Raw genomic sequence first — 17881 nt, forward strand, 5'->3', positions numbered from 1 at the left:
TCTGCTTTGAGATAAGAGTGGTTTGAGTTAAGAGCTCAGTCACTGAACAAATTATACTCTTAACTCAAGGTATCACTGTATTTATGTATTGTTAAACATAAATGAAAAAAGCTTGGAAATGTATGTTATGTTGCAAATCATTTTTTAAAAAATATGAATGAAAGGTTTTCATGATATATGATGAGCCAATGGCCTTAACCTGTTTCAAATGGTCTAAAACAGTTTCATTTTAAATTGACAAATTGTTTGATATGATTTTATTTAAATCAGATTTTCACTGGTTTAAATTATTTTTATTAGTTATGATGATATTTTTTCACATTGCATTGAAATCTCACATATTAATAGATGTCAATAAACAAGAGAGTCATCTGGATGGCCACAACTCTTGAAAACATGTGATTCACGCTTTCCCCAAAGTATGTGCTTGCCTACAATCTGACTGTGTAATATTCTTGTACTTATGAGGGCATCACAGTGTGTTCCCATCTAAATAAAGTTGCTGTGGAGCTGATAAACAATTACAGATGACTGCACACAGATGCACCCTCAGAAATGGGTTCGTATCAGGGCCAAGATAATAAACACAAAAGGGGTGCAGCCAAGTGGAACTGAGTTGATTGACAATGCATAACAGATTGCCTGGCATATTCTTTGAGAGAAGTAGAACATGCAATTAAATAAAAACGTGTGATCAAAAGGCAGAACCCCTCGAAAAATGGGTGTCAAAACCCCAGCTAGACTAATGCAGGACTTCAGGTGGAAAATTGACTGGACTAATAGGAGTAATAGGAGCACTTGCTCCTGGTAGAACTTGGAAAGTGTAAATATTGCTCACCACAGATGCTAAAACCATGATGAATTCATCAGCCTAGTAGTGGCAAAAGCCTGTTGGCACAGGTTTCCCTCCCTGTGCAAACTACATTGAGACTTCTCCCTTTTCATATGGCTTTGTATTAATCTCTAGGCTGTGGCTTATTCTCTTTGGGCCACATGCAGTATAATTAGACTGTAGAAATTTACGTAGGGGGAAAAGAACGGGCCTAATTAAGGTAAGCTATCTAAAACCTGTCCTCATCCTTTTTAAACAGTCTAAAAATAGACACAGTTGGCTGTTCAGCCGGCTGCCCTTCAAAGGAACAAGAGTCAGACACTGTAATTGGGAGAACCTGAATATGGTAACTGGGGTGTTCCCTTCTTAAGGGAACCTATTTTCCACACCCAAATTGATCCTGTAAGGTTGTTATCTTATAATGCACATGTTGAGTGGTGCTGTAAGGCCTCAGGATATGAAATATCATTATGGGATGTCATACCCTATCTTGAGGGACTGAACTATCAATATGGGATTAATATGGAAAAGAAAACCAGATGACAAAAGTGAGAGAATTGGAGTCTTCTAGACATGGGTGAGGAGGACTATGTAAATGTGTACATTTAAAGCAATTTAGTTTCATGAAATTGGAACTGAATGAACTTTTAGTTTCTTACTGTCTGTGCATGTTTGGGATAAAGAACTGGAACAGAGGGGTTTTTTTTTCAAAAAGAAGAGGGGGAGAAATACCAGACATGCCACATAAATTAAGTCATTTGTACATAATTGCAAGCATTTATCTGACATTTTCCCTTATGTTTTTAAGGACAGTGCCTGAGAGTTTGGGGCCACTGAATAATTTAGAGCTGTTCTACATACATTCTTTGGGTCAATTATTCAGTGAGTGTATTAATGCCTTCTGACTTTTAAAGAAGCAAATTAGATTTTTGGCAGGCATATCACATTACATTGCTTCTGCTGCTAGATTGTGTGGCAGTGGATGCCTACACAATCAAACAACATTGCTTGACTTAAAAAATGTTATCAGAAGAATATTTAAATATCCTTCAAAAGATTCCCACTCTCCCGACTGACTAACCCTTGTACCTGTTATGTCTGCAGCTATCTATTTATCAGAATGAAAACACACAACAGGACTTGATCAAACTTAGCAAATATGTGGAAGATCAACACAGCACCAAAGATATCTTATCAGAACTCAACATGCTAATTTTAAATAGCATCCTTAAAGCATGAGAGAGAGCGTGTTAACTGTGACACATTCCAGAAGACATCACAGAGGTAAAAGAATGACATCGATCATCTGGGTATGTACTTTGGCGCCAATTCCCCACCCCTGTGGCATACCTCTATTTATAGTTTTAAGGATATTTTTCTGTTACCATGATACCCAAAACTCTTTCTCATTTCTGATGACTTTAAGGAAGATCAATAAATGGGCAGTCATCAAGTCTAAGACTATGATGATGATGATGATGATGATGATGATGATGATGATGAACTACAGGAAAGGAGATTCCACCTGAACATCAGGAAGAGCTTCCTGACTGTGAGAGCTGTTCGGCAGTGGAACTCTCTGCCCCGGACTGTGGTGGAGGCTCCTTCTTTGGAGGCTTTTAAGCAGAGGCTGGATGGCCATTTGTCGGGGGTCTTTTGAATGAGATTTTCCTGCTTCTTGCAGGGGATTGGACTGGATGGCCCATGAGGTCTCTTCCAACTCTATGATTCTATGATTCTATGATGATGATGATGATGATGATGATAGAGTTCTGGCTGGTTGGAGTAGCCCCCTCCCCTTCCCCGGAGGACCTCGGTGTCCTAAAGGGCAGATTGTATGAGAGAAGGTGATCCTGTAGGTAACCTGGGCCTAAACTATGTAGGGCTTTAAACATCAAAACCAATATTCTGCCCAGAAACTCCTAAGAGTTTTAGAGTTCGATACCCAACTCCATTAGTCCTTTTCACCAAAAGCCAAGGATCCCATTCTGGTCCTGAACTGGTGCCTATCAGCTGTAATGGACCACATGAGGGCAAATAGATTAAAATTAAATCCTGACAAGATAGAGGTGCTTCTGTTCAGTCGCAAGGCAGATAAGGGTATAGGGATACAACCTGTGCTATATGGGGTTACACTCCCTCTGAACTTGATGAAGCCTTCTGTCAACAATTAACCAAACAGGCATAAAGAAGAGAAGTAGATATAGTAGTCATGGGCAATTTCAACTATCCTGATATCTACTGGAAAACAAACTCGGCCAAGAGTACAAAGTCCAACAAATTCCTCACTTGCCTTGCAGACAATTTTATGGTACAGAAAGTAGAAGAGGTAACAAGGGAATTGGCTACTCTTGATCTCATCTTAACAAATGTGGAAGACCTGATCAATGCAGTCGAAGTGGTCAGATCCTTAGGGGCAAGTGACCATGTGCTCCTGTAGTTCGCCATACAAAGGAAGGCTGAAACTAAGACAAGTCAAACACGCATTCTGGACTTTAAGAGAGCTGACTTTCAAAAAATGAAGGAAATACTGAGCGGCATTCCATGGACACCAATATTAAAAGAGAAGGGAGTTAAGGATGGATGGAAGTTTTTTAAAGGCGAAATACTCAAGGCACAAATGCAAACAGTGCCAACAAAGAAGAAATATAAGACAAGTGCGAAGAAGCCAGAAAGGATGTCCAAAGAACTTCTAACTGGGCTCAGACTCAAAAGAGACATGCGCAAGAAGTGGAAAAGGGGAGAAATCATCAAAGAAGAATTCAAATGAATAGCCAACTCCTGTAGGGAAAAGGTTCGCAAGGCTAAAGCGCAAAATGAGCTCAGGCTTGCCAAGGACATTAAAAACAACAAAAAGGTTTTTTTGCTTACATTGGTAGAAAAAGGAATAACAAAGAGGTGATAGGGCCTCTGGGAAGAGAAGATGGGATGATGGTGACAGGGGACAGGGAAAAGGCAGAACTACTTAATGCCTTCTTTACCTTGGTCTTCTCACAATAAGAAAGCTGTCTTCAACCCCAGCAACATGGAATGGACGAAGGATTAGGGGAAATCCAACCCCAAATAGGGAAACAAGTTGTCCAGGAACACCTGGCCGCTCTAAATGAATTCAAGTCCCCAGGGCCAGATCAACTACATCCAAGAGTATTGAAGGAACTAGCTGAGGTTATTTCAGAACCACTGACAATTATTTTCGAGAGTTCTTGGAGAACAGGAGAAGTCCCAGAAGATTGGAGGAGGGCAAATGTGATCCCTATCTTCAAGAAGGGAAAAAAGAACGACCCAAACAGTTACCGTCCGGTCAGCCTCACGTCGATACCAGGCACGATTCTGGAAAATATCATTAAGGAAGTGGTCTGCAAACACTTAGAAACAAATGCGGTCATAGCTAGTAGTCAACACAGATTTACCAAAAACTAATCTGATCTCTTTTTTCAATAGAGTTACAAACTGTGTCAATACAGGGAACAGCGTGGATGTAGCATACTTGGATTTCAGTAAGGCCTTCGACAAAGTCCCCCACGATCTTCTGGCAAACAAACTACTAAAATGTGGGCTAGACAAAACTACAGTTAGGTGGATGTGTAATTGGCTAAGCGAACGAACCCAAAGGGTGCTCACCAATCTTGGAAAGAAGTGATGAGTGGAGTGCCGCAGGGTTCCATCCTGGGCATGGTTCTGTTCAACATCTTTATTAACGACTTAGACAAAGGGTTAGAAGGCACAATCATCAAGTTTGCAGATGACACCAAACTGGGAGGGATAGCTAACACTCCAGAAGACAACAGCAGAATTCAAAACGATCTTAAGAGACTAGAGAGATGGGCCGAAAGTAAAAATGAAGTTCAACAGGGACAATGCAAGATACTTCATTTCGGCAGAAAAAAATGGAATGCAAAGATACAGAATGGGGGACGATGCCTGGCTTGACAGCAGTACGTGGGGAAAAGACCTTGGAGTCCTCGTGGACAACAAGTTAAACATGAGCCAACAATGTGATGTGGCAGCTAAAAAAGCCAATGGGATTTTGGCCTGCATCAATAAGAGTATAGTGTCTATGTGCTGGTATGGCTGTGCCAGAAGCTCCGACTTTATTTTCTTGCTGCTAATGTTTGCAGTCATAGGACAGGCCACCTGTCAATCATCATTAAGTTTGGTTCTGCCCCTTGTTCAGGGCTTTGGGAGGGAAGGAGCCATTTTTAAGTCAGTCTCACTTAAGGAAGCTAAGCTATAGGACGTAGAACAGCTCGTCCCATAGAAAAGCTTCATATCTCCATAACATCCGGGGATATAGAACATCCGAGAAAACAGAAACAGAAATTCCAGGGGAAAAGTATTACTGTATATGCATGTATTTAGCTAAGTTTCTGTGGGATCACTACTTGTATATGTGTGTGTTAAGGGAAAAACACCTGGTCAATTACAACTCATAGTTGAGCAATTAGAGCAATCAAGGCTAACAAGCTTGAACCACTCCCTGAATGGGGTATATTTGGGAAATGTTTGTAATGTCTTTTGGAGACTTACTGAATGCTTGCTGAGAGCCTACTATGAAGATGCATGAGTTTAATGCAAGGAACTTTATGTGAGTTTTGTTGCTGGAAGTTTTATTGTGATTTTTTGACTCTGCTACTTAAGAGTAAATTTTTTGATTTTCTCTTCCATTTTCGTGGCTTGTTTTTCTTTTGCTTATTGTGGATACAACAAAGGACTGGATAAGTCTGGACCGGACTGCACGCAGTTTGTTTTTCAACAAACCCGTAACAAAAAGGTCCCAAAAGCTCTGGCTGAGAGCTTACAGCCTCTCAGCTCCTGAGGGAAACAGCCCTATTTATTTATTATTTATTTACAGCATTTATATTCCACCCTTCTCACCCCGCAGGGGACTCAGGGCGGATCACATTACACATATAGGCAAACATTCAATGCCTTTTAACATAGAACAAAGACAAACAAACATAGACTCCAAGCGGGCCTCGAACTCATGACCTCCTGGTCAGAGTGATTCATTGCAGTGATTCATTGCAGCTGCTCTCCAGCCTGCGCCACAGCCCGAGCCCTAAATTCTGGCCTGCATCAATAGGGGAATAGCGTCTAGATCCAGGGAAGTCCTGCTCCCCCTCTATTCTGCCTTGGTCAGACCACACCTGGAATACTGTGTCCAATTTTGGGCACCACAGTTGAAGGGAGATGTTGACAAGCTGGAAAGCGTCCAGAGGAGGGCGACTAAAATGATTAAGGGTCTGGAGAACAAGCCTTATGAGGAGCGGCTTAAAGAGCTGGGCATGTTTAGCCTGCAGAAGAGAAGGCTGAGAGGAGACATGATAGCCATGTACAAATACGTGAAGGGAAGTCATAGGGAGGAGGGAGCAAGATTGTTTTCTGCTGCCCTGCAGACTAGGACACGGAACAATGGCTTCAAACTACAGGAAAGGAGATTCCACCTGAACATCAGGAAGAACTTCCTCACTGTGAGAGCTGTTCGACAGTGGAACTCTCTCCCCGGGGCCGTGGTGGAGGCTCCTTCTTTGGAGGCTTTTAAGCAGAGGCTGGATGGCCATCTGTCGGGGGTGCTTTGAATGCGATTTCCTGCTTCTTGGCAGGGGGTTGGACTGGATGGCCCATGTGGTCTCTTCCAACTCTACTATTCTATGATTCTATGATTCTATGATTCTATGATTCTATGATTCTAAAGTTTCCAAAGAAACCTCGGAGAGAGAACAGCATCACAGATTCACGGAACCCCAGCTGAAACATCTGCAAGCCTTGGGTGGTAGGTCTACTCGATGCCCAGACGCATTTGGAATCGGTAGTAGGTCCCACATCAGCTAGGCCCACATTATAGACAGCCTGGGAGAGGTTATAAGGGGAATTTCTTCTTACAGAGAAAATATAGTTATCCCAATCCAATTGCCCGTCCCCTGAGGACAAGATTGAAAAGCCAACAGTTTATTAAGGAAACCTTGAAGTGTTATTTGACTACTTGAAGATTTATTATTTGTTCATCAATAAAAACTTTATTTAATTAAAGATTCAAAAGGCCATCCTTTTCAGGGAAATCCTCAAGAAACTCTCTTTAGGTGCCCTGGCTTCCCGCTGGGCATAAAGTATACGTCCTATACAAAGACAATAGTTACAGGCCCAGCGTGTGACAGGACAGTCTAGATCCAGGGAAGTCATGTTACCCCTCTATTCTGTCTTGGTCAGGCCACACCTGGAATACTGTGTCCAATTCTGGGTACTGCAATTGAAGGGAGATGTTGACAAGCTGGAATGTGTCCATAGGAGGACAACTAAAATGATCAAGGGTCTGGAGAACAAGCCCTATGAGGAGCGGCTTAAAGAGCTGGGCAGCTGAGCTGTTTAGCCTGCAGAAGAGAAGGCTGAGAGGAGACATGATAGCCATGTATAAATATGTGAGGGGAAGTCATAGGGAGAAGGGAGCAAGCTTGTTTTCTGCTGCCCTGGAGAATAGGACGCTTTAAACTACAGGAAAGGAGATTCTACCTGAACATCAGGAAGAACTTCCTAACTGTGAGAGCTGTTCAGCAGTGAAACTCTCTCCCCCGGACTGTGGTGGATGATTGGATGGCCATCTGTCGGGGGTGCTTTAAATGCGATTTCCTGCTTCTTGGCAGGGGGTTGCACTGGATGGCCCATGAGGTCTCTTCCAACTCTATTATTCTATGATTCTATGATTCCATGATGGCTCAGGTATGCAGCTTGGGGTGATCCTGGACTCAACGCTGACCCTGGTGCCACAGGTGTCAACGGTGGCCAGGAGTGCCTTTGCACAATTTGTGTGCCAGCTGCACCCAGACCTTGAGACACCAGACTTGGCTATGGCAGTGCATGCCCTAGTTACATCTCAACTGGACTACTGCAACACACTCTGCATGGGGCTGCCTTTGAGGAGCACTCACAAGCTTCAACTGGTACAAAGGTCAGCTGCCAGGTTACTAACTGGGGAGCCATCCAGGGAGTGAACAACTCCCATGCTACAGCTGCTCCACTAGCTCTCAGTTTGCTACCGAGCGAAATTTAAAGTGCTGGTAATTACCTTTAAAGTCTTAAACGGTTTGGGTCCAGACCAGAGGTCCCCAAACTAAGGCCCGGGGGCCAGATGCGGCCCTCCAAGGTCATTTACCTGGCCCCCGCCCTCAGTTTTATAATATAATATTTTTATATCAGTTTTAAAAATATAATATATTGTGTATACATATAATATTGATAATAATATTATGTTATACGATATAATACTAATAATAATACCATATACCGGTAATAATATTAATTATATGTTATATATTACATATAATATTACAGTATAGTGGTATAGTTCAATATAGTAATATATAATGCTAATATTGTGCTATGCTAATAATATAATATATTGTATGTACATACAGCTGCTCTGAGTCCCCTTCGGGGTGAGAAGGGTGGGATATAAATGTAATAAATAAATGCAGTAAATAAATATTTAATTTTAGACTTAGGCTCGGCCAAAGTCTGAAATGACTTGAAGGCACACAACAACAACAATCCTAATTAACTTGACTATCTCATTGGCCAGTAGCAGGCCCACACTTTCCATTGAAATCCTGATAGGTTTATGTTGGTTAAAATTGTTTTCATTTTTAAATACAGTAGAGTCTCACTTATCCAAGCTTCACTTATCCAAGGTTCTGTATTATCCAAGGCAGTCTGCCTTTTAGTAGTCAATGTTTTTGTAGTCAATGTTGCAGTGTTTTGGTGCTAAATTCGTAAATACAATAATTACTACATAACATTACTGTGTATTGAACTGCTTTTTCTGTCAATTTGTTGTAAAACATGATGTTCTGGTGCTTAATTTGTAAAATCATAATGTAATTTTATGTTTAATAGGCTTTTTTCTTAATCCCTCTTATTATCCAAGATTTTTGCTTATCCAATGTTCTGCTGGCCCATTTATCTTGGATAAGTGAGACTCTACTGTATTGTATTGTTTTCATTGTTGTTGTTGCTGTTTTGCACTACAAAAAATAAGACATGTGCAGTGTGCATAGGAATTTTTTTTCAAATGATAATTCAGCCCCTCAACAGTCTGAAGGATGGTGGACCGGCCCTCTGCTTCAAATGTTTGAGGACCCCTGGTCCAGACTATTTGGCCAACTGCCTCTCTTCATACAAGCCAGCCCAAACTCTTCAATCATCAGGGGAGGCCGTCCTCATGCTCCTACCTCCGTCTCAAACTTGGTTGGTGGGGAGGGCCTTTTCTGCAGTTGCCCCCTGCCTCTGGAACTCCCTTCTGAACGAAATCAAAACAGCCCCCTCACTACCCTTCTTCAAAAAGCAGTTAATTTTTTTGTGCTCCCAAACATATAGAAAAGCAGATGGATAAGCTAATGTTTTAAGGCTTTTAAGCAAAGTGGAATGGAATAAGAATATAGCTTTTAACACTATAGGCACTGTTTAGTGTGGTATTGTGTTATATTGTTTATTATTATCTTTTATTATCTAATGTGGCTGGGTTCCACACACATCCCACAATTTATAGGGATTTTTAAAACTTCCTTTACTAATAAAAACTACAGCAACAATAATAAAAGAGATATCCTATTGATTAAATTAAACAACAAACTGAGAAAACTTAATGAATTTTGCAAAGGTAGAATGGAATAGGTTCTTTTCTGGAGGCTTTGTTTGCTTGCTTGGTAATTTTTGAAAGTATTTTCTGATGGAGATACAGGAGGAAAAATATAAGGAGAGGGGGGAAACAAGATAGTTTGGGTGGGTCAAAGCTCAGAGCCAACCTAATATTTTTAAAGCAAAGCACAAACACTCTTTCTCCCTACCCAAATGCACACCCAATCTACCCACACTTTCCAACTCCCAGTCCCACTACAAATAAAGATTGAAGAAAATAAATAAAAAAATAAAAAATATATTGCAAGAAATAGATTGCTAATACTATTTGCTTTTGAGCCAAAATGCTAATGAATCAAAGCCAAACAAAAAGTGATGAGCTGTGAGCAGCAATGAGAATAGATAAAGTGGACTGAAGCATGATCTGTGTCTCTCAAAAGCCAGGACACAAAGGAGAAATAGAGGCACTTGCCCCATAGACCTAGCTTGGCTAAGACACATTGCGGCTTTCTTCTCTTTTGATTGGCTCTACAGACAGGGCTCACAGGGAAACCCCGTGCATGTGCTGGGTTGCCTCTCCATGATCCGTGTGTTCCTGAAGAGAAACCAAACATAGTTGTGGCCAAAAGAAAGATGGGTGGCAGAACCCATGCTCTTATGGCTGTCCAAATGAGTTGAATCAGCCAGAGTCCATTTTTAAAAAATGAATCCATGCACAACCCTAGTAGCTAATCATACTGCTGTTATGATAATGTTTGTAAAATGCCAAATACATCCATGAAATGCCAAATGCATAGTTCTGCAGAAGAAAATTACAAGACAAAATGTTTTTTTTTAAAAAAAAAAAATCAGATATAGCAACCAGTTTAGACAGATTGGAACATGTCTGATTTACCTACTGTCCATCTTTCATTTTAATATGGGGAGAGGCTGGCCTTAATTCTTTGACTTTTATTTATTTATTTATTACAATATTTATATCCCGCCCTTCTCACCCAACAGGGGAATCAGGGTGGCTTACACTAAAACGCATATATAAAAATTATACAGTGCAATATAAATCAGTTAAAAATCATTAACTTACATCAGTATTCATAAAACACATTATAAAATACAGGTAGGCGTGATCAGTTAAAAAAAAACCTGGGTCTGTTGATTGAGTTCAGCGTACATGATAATAATTAACGCTGCCAATTATTATTCAAAAGCCTGGCCCCATAACCAAGTTTTAACCTTCCTACGGAAGGATAGGAGGGAGGGAGCCTGCCTGACTTCAATGGGGAGGGCGTTCCATAGGCGGGGAGCCACTACTGAAAAAGTCCTGTCTGTCGTCCCCGCCAGCTGCACCTATGAGGCTGACGGGACCGTGAGCAGGGCCCCATCTGATGATCTTAAGCTTCGAGGTGGGTCGTAGCGGGAGACACGTTCGGACAGATAAGCTGGGCCAGAACCGTTTAGAGCTTTATAGGCTAAAGCCAGCACCTTGAATTGTGCTCGGTAGCTAATCAGCAGCCAGTGGAGCTGGCGTAACAGAGGAGTAGTACGCTCCCTGAATGCCGCTCCAGTTATTAACCAGGCAGCCTCCCGTTGGACTAATTGAAGCTTCCGAACAGTCTTCAAAGGCAGCCCCATGTAGAGTGCGTTGCAGTAGTCTAAACGGGATGTAACGAGAGCGTGGACCACTGTGGCCAAGTCCGGCTTCCCAAGGTACGGTCGCAGCTGGCGCACAAGTTTTAACTGTGCAAAGGCTCCCCTGGCCACCGCCGAGACCTGGGGCTCCAGGCTCAATGATGAGTCTAGGATCACCCTCAGACTGCGCACCTGCGCCTTCAGGGGGAGTGTGACCCCATCCAGCACAGGCTGTAACCCAGTACCCTGTTCGTCCTTCCGACTGACCAGGAGGCCCTCTGTCTTGTCTGGATTCTTTTTTAAGGAGAGTGAATTCATTATTCTTGGATTCACTTAAGTAAAATGTAGGTAAAACATTCAAAAGGACCATTACAATAACAAAAATAACTAGCAGAAATCACAGCAACTGTGATGTCTTAATTGAGAGACGTAACACTAACCTCTTCTCTGGCTATAAAATAGTAAGCCAGCTTAGAAGAAGAATGTTTTCCTTACTGGATTCAAAGCAGGGGGCATGACAAGTGTAAGAAAATTTTAAAGTGTGGTATCTTTAGATTACATTATAACTGTTTCATTAGAAAATTCTAAGAAGTTTTCATTGCTCAGGGAAAAGCAAATAAAAAACCACTTTAAAATAAAACATGAAACTCACTGGGCATTGGATCTGAAAACAAAAGTTATTTCCCCTACCTTTTTTCCTGACTGCTGTTTTCATGCCTGTAAAAACTGGTTTAAAGTTTTGTACCACATGAACACAGGTATAAAATCACTAATAAATATATCCAGTGCACACTCTTTACAAGTTCATTATAATTACTGTCTTTTGAATGGACAATAATATTGTGCTTTATTATATAATAAGAAATCTGGCTTGTACTCCATGTAACTTGAATACCACATAGATTTTCAGCCAATTAAAATTTGACTTGGGGCAAATTAATTTATTAGGATGTCATTGATCTTACTACCCAATCCAAAAGTATTAAACAAGATGTGAGCTATCTCTTGCAATTTGAATAGAAAGAAATAATATTAATCAGAAAATCTGTGAAAGGAGGTTTCTGTTACCATCCACTACTGTTGAATACTGAGCACTGATGTAATAATGATTAACTTTCTGCACTTCAGTTCCTTCTCACTTCTCTGATTTCATCCCTCATCCACATGCCCAAGCACAGACATAATAATCTGCCAGCTGAGGCAATACTCCATGCATCAGAGAAAGTGTGCTGCAGTTGACAAAACCTTGTGCTGAATAAAACTTGATAGCCTTTAAGGAACCATAATACTCTGCCTCTATGCTATTTTTCCTGCAAGACACTGATATAGCTTACTTTCTCTTGCCCAATTCACATTGTATCAGAATGCCAGAATATTTTTTTCTGCACATGACGTGCATTTGTCAAAAATATATGTTGCACAGCTTTAAACAGCAATGTTCAGGTGATTTTAAAGCTTCATTATCTATTATTTTTACATTGATTCTGATTCCTTTTATTTTTGTTTGCAAGCTATCCATGAAACATATACTGGTGAGCAGCCATATAGATCATCATATCATTGCCAAGACCATCATAATATGTGAGAAGAGCGGCTAAAAAACTGGAGAGTGGACCAAAAATCTGACTCAATATCTCAGATTCCTCTATTTTTCATCCTCCCATTTACTTTATCTGAAATGTTTCTTTCTATTTCTTGAGTCTACATAAAAGAACTGTTGGCATCCCTAGAGCCACATAAAGCCCTCTCTATTCTCACCAAAGGATAAGATTTTCCCTTAAAATACACCATCATTTTGGGTTGCATTTTTGTTTTTCTCACCAATGGAAAAACAGGTAGAGAGTGGCAGGGGGCAGAAACACAAAATCAAAAGCAGGGCAGATAATATGTAAAACACATAAGGTTCCCTCACACAAAAGAAAAGTTAATGCACTGTTGATATGCAGAAGTAATTAGCAATTCCCTGAGGAAAAGGCAAGACACTCTGTGATAACAAAGAATTGAAGTGAAAACAGGGTACTGTTGGGGACTAGCCCACTTCATGCTTTCCCTGGAAGAGAGACCAATCTCTGATGACATCTGGTCAAAGTGTATGTTGCTTCTAGTTACACATGAGGGCCCCAGCAGCTAGTTTATCGCATCCCTTTCTGGTTCCCAGCCAGCATCATATTACATACCAACCATTCCTTCCATCATTCATATAGTTATCTACTTTTCTTGTCTTTATATAATATCTTCACTTGTGTCTTTGTCTTCCAAACAACCATGCTAAACTTGTTCATTCATCATCATACCCACAAGTCTTGTATTTCTATGATGACACAAGCCCCAAAACCTGGACTCATCCTGGATCAACTGTAGATGCATGATATAAATTGACTTTTTCTCTCACTTTGGGCAAAGTTAGGGAATTCTCCAGAGTCTTCTGGGAAAACTGGAGTATCCCACAAATTTGGGCAATCTAGACAGTGTGATCCACTCTCCAGATTGGACACCATGTTACACTTTCCGTACACTCATTACTGCAAGATAGGGGAATGGATTGTGTCCATGTGACTGCCATCACTAATCCCTGACTATAAAGCTCCATCTGAGCTCTTGGGCATTGCAGGTGCCTCTGCAGATGTCAGAATGTGACTGACAAGAAGAGGGTCTCTCGCTCCTTCTTGCTAGTTACGCATGTCTGGACTGTCCCTAACTCAAGGGAGAGAGAACATGAATCCTGCTTCAGCTTTTCCACTGAGTTAATGGTAAAACCACGTTGAGCAGCTTTGTCCTGGGTTAATTTGGATTACTACAGTGTTTGTCACTGCAGGATTGATTGCATCACACACCAACTTAAGTGGTCAGCGTACTCACAGATGGGGCCTAAATCCACAAAAATTATGATACCAACTTTGTTTTCTCAGTTAGTCTCTATGGTTGTACAAGATCCCTTTGCATACTGATATTCCAGACTAACAGGGCAATGTGCTGGAATTCTAGATTTTCTGTCATTACTCATAGACTGTTTCCAAACTACAAATAATGGTATGGTTTTTTTTCTTGGGAACTCTTTGAATGCCGGGGGGGGGGGGGGGGGGGAGAGAGAGAGAGAGAGAGAGAGAGAGACAGAGACAGAGACAGAGACAGAGACAGAGACAGAGACAGAGAAAGCAGTATGGAGAATTAGGGCTAAAATTTCAAAAGAAATGAAGAGAAAGAGAGATACTCTTTTAATACTTACCATTATTAAATGAGGGTTTGTTTGTTTGTTTGTTTTGCAGTAGAGGCAGTCTCATCTGGACGGCTACCAAAAATCAAAAAGTGGAAATAGGAATCAGAGAAAAGAAACCACCCCCAGCCTTCCATTCAACAAAGACTTCAGAAGCTCCCATTTATCCAACAGTGCATTAATCATTAAGAGTCTAATATTACATAATACCATCACTGGTTTTCATGTACTGAAGTGGTTACTCTATGAACATATAAATACAGCCACTTGGCTTCTTATCTTTTCATGCCTTGTGACCGTTAGATATTTTTGTGAGCATAATCTACTGGGGAAATGTTGTGTTTGAAAGAATGGGAACTGACATGAAAGCTTCATTCATAACATTTGATTAGTTACTGTTTAGTCACACATACAAATTGCCAACTTGCTAAGTGATGAATTAGGTGATATGTAAACTAGTCCACTTCTTCAGTAGCCTTGAATGAGTGTTATAGTTAGTACAAATTTGTATCAAATCATAGAAATGTTCATCCACAATTCATTAATAGTAATAGATAAAATATTCCTGCTTTGTCATGTGTTGTATTTTGACTAATGCTCTATTTTTTATGCCAACTCTCTGCTCATTCTGATAATTTCATGCCTGCTGTCATATTTTCATCCTTTGTATAAGAAACTTCCCCAATTTACACATGTTGAGCTCTTATATATCCTAACATTAAAACATTCAAAAACCAGAAAATTGCCATGGCATTGGTTTGTTGACTTTATTGGCTAGGCCATTATGACAATTGCAATCCACCCCTACCCACAACCTCCCAAAAAAACAGTTTGAGCAGCTCTTACCTGGAATTACAAGATCCAAAATTGTCCACACAGGTGGTTGAGATAGTGACATCTTTGCTTTTTGATGGTTCAAAGTACACAGACCTTATTTCATTCGCAAAATTATTTAAAGCTATTAAATATTTTATTTATGCTATGTGCTATGTGTATAAGGTGTATGTGAAACATGCATTATTCAATGTTTAGATGTCAGTCCTACCTCTAAGATACCTTATTATCATTTATGAAAATATAGGTATTCCAAAATCTGAAAAAAGTGAAGTCAACAACAATTCTGGCCCCAAGCATTTTAAGTAAGGGATTTCCAACCTGCAATAATCTCTTCAAAAAGTGGTTGTAGTACAAAAAAGACCAACATATACAGCAGGCTCTGGCCTTCACTCAGTATAAGATGGGCTTTTGGCAGCCCCCATACTAACTGTTTCTGAGTTCTTGATATGCTGAATACATTTCACTATGGTTAGCCTCCAGGGCCTTCAAGATTAAAAAGATCAGTTTAAGATTGAGCCAGGTCAATGGTCCCTCAAAGCCAGTGCCATCTGCTCTGGATGGCAGTGGTTCTCCCATGTCACAGTCAGAAAGCTATTTCTCAGCATGACTATGTAATGATCCTTTTTATTGTAAATGCCAGGGACTTTGTATTACACATGACACCAACAGTTCAAAATAAAGTTTGTCCTTGAAATGCCCATGTGTCCATCTACAGCGTAGATTGTTTGCATTCTTTACTTCCTACCCAATTCCAAGGTACAGAGTGCCTACTGGCAGGGGAGGGATCAGTTTCACTTATTTATAGTTTCAAAGTCCCACTGCCTAGAGTCGTAATTCATTGGATGAATGAACCAAGATATCAACCCGTGTTTCAAAACTACTTCACTGACCTTGGCCTTTCACACCTTCTATTTAATATAATTTTAATTTATCTGTTAACAAGAAACTATACAACAGTCAAGTGCAAAGCCCCACTAAGTATCTATGGACTGAGCTCACCACATAAAAGGATAGATAATCTAATGTAACTGGAGAAAGTGTTCTAAAATGCAGTCATGTACACATATATCTTAGAATAAGCCCTTTGAACCACTGTACTGGAGAATACTTGTGTTTCTCTTTAAAAATGAATTTCATTCAAAGTTAATTCAAGTACACTATGGTTAAGATATGATATTAGTTAAATCAGTATAGTGATCTCTATAACAGACCTCCAAATGAATCTGCTATATCCTTAGTTTCTTTTCCAACTGCCTTCTACTTTGCTATGTATTGCAATCTTTTCCAGTGTGTCATGTTATATCATACTATGTTCAAAGTACAATAGCCCCTGGTTAGCCATTTTGCCTTCCAGTAAAAGTCAGGCTTCATTTGCTGCATTACAGGACATATTTGAACATGTAATTATCTTATTTAGATCTGCAGTTTGTCAGACAAAATGGAAAAGCTCGAAAATGCCATAGTGAGCATACCTTAGGAAAATTAAATCAAAATAAAATTTTACTTCTTTCTTTTCCTCTTGTTTTGAAGATGGAATTCAGCATTGTTTCTCTGCCTTCAATAGCTATTTGACATGCACAATTTTGGGAGATGTGATACAATGTAGTAATACAGACACCTTTTTCATATAAACATCACAAGTCTTCATCCCTCACATATAATAACATGAGCCACAAATAAAGTTCCCAAATTTCAGGGTATAGCCTCTGTTCTCTGACTGCCTGGACAAGGGGAAGGAATGTCAGAGTGTGTGAGAGTATTATATCTATATTTCCGTCATTCATTAGACTCTTTAAAATTTGAATAGCATACCCTGTGAAAATGAGGTTGATGCCTCATGGTTCATGCTTAATGACACAACCAGAAGCTGCTCTTCATAACAGCAGAATTGTAAAATGACTGGGGCCTGCTCCCTATGACAACACAAGGTGTAATTTCTAGGTCTCAAGTTGTGGGCCTGAAATCTCATATAGTCCTAACCTGGTGACCTTATAAAAAAGATTTGCATTCATTGTGAAATTATTATATCATATTCTACTTTTCTGGAAAAAAACCCACCTATCTCTGATAGCAAATAACAGCTATCTTGAGAGTCTTGCAACTATTCAATAATTTTTTGACCATCAGTAAGAAATATCCTAAACTGACTAAATGATCCTTGGGATACCTACTGACATGACAATCCTATCATTGAGGGATTATCCTCAGAGTGTCTTTAAAAATTTGCTTTTCTAGCCTTTCTCATAGCAAAATGATGAAATACCCTCCCAAAGTTAATATCACTTGCAAGACTTCTGGTTTCTCAAGTCACTTCTGACACATAAAAAAAACCTTGCAAGACAACACTAAAGAGACAAGATGGCCAGCAGCTTAGCCTTTTTTTGCCCTCATTGCATTATGCCTGCAGTTTTTGATAGGTGTTGATTTGATGAAACTTCTTGGAGTTGCTGCAATAGTTACTAGCAGTGTGCAAAATTTGCAAAGGCTATTGAAAAATAGTTGGTTATTTTTGCAAGTCTCATCTAATAATACAAGTGTGGGGTAGCTCATATTTTTTTCCAAATGTAGCTTTGAAAATTTTTAAAATCAGGTATAACATTTCATAAGGATAATTCTCAGACAGATCTGTCGGATGCTTGTGAAGGAGTCATTTGGACACTACCTCCTGCTCTCTCAGATCCAGTGTCACATATTCTATTTCTGAACAAAATGTACAACAAATGTTATTGGCTGCTTTGGTT

General features: G+C 40.0%; 1 long non-coding RNA gene across 1 annotated transcript; it reads left to right on the forward strand.

Annotated features, from left to right (window-relative positions):
- The first annotated feature begins 1139 nt into the window (after positions 1-1139).
- On the forward strand, positions 1140-15041 carry LOC103281478 (uncharacterized). Its single transcript, XR_507690.3, has 3 exons — positions 1140-1409; positions 1937-2116; positions 14356-15041. It is a non-coding gene; the product is annotated as an uncharacterized LOC103281478 (long non-coding RNA).
- Positions 15042-17881: the final 2840 nt, after the last annotated feature.

This window comes from Anolis carolinensis, chromosome 1, assembly GCF_035594765.1.
Source record: "Anolis carolinensis isolate JA03-04 chromosome 1, rAnoCar3.1.pri, whole genome shotgun sequence".
NCBI lineage: Eukaryota > Metazoa > Chordata > Lepidosauria > Squamata > Dactyloidae > Anolis > Anolis carolinensis.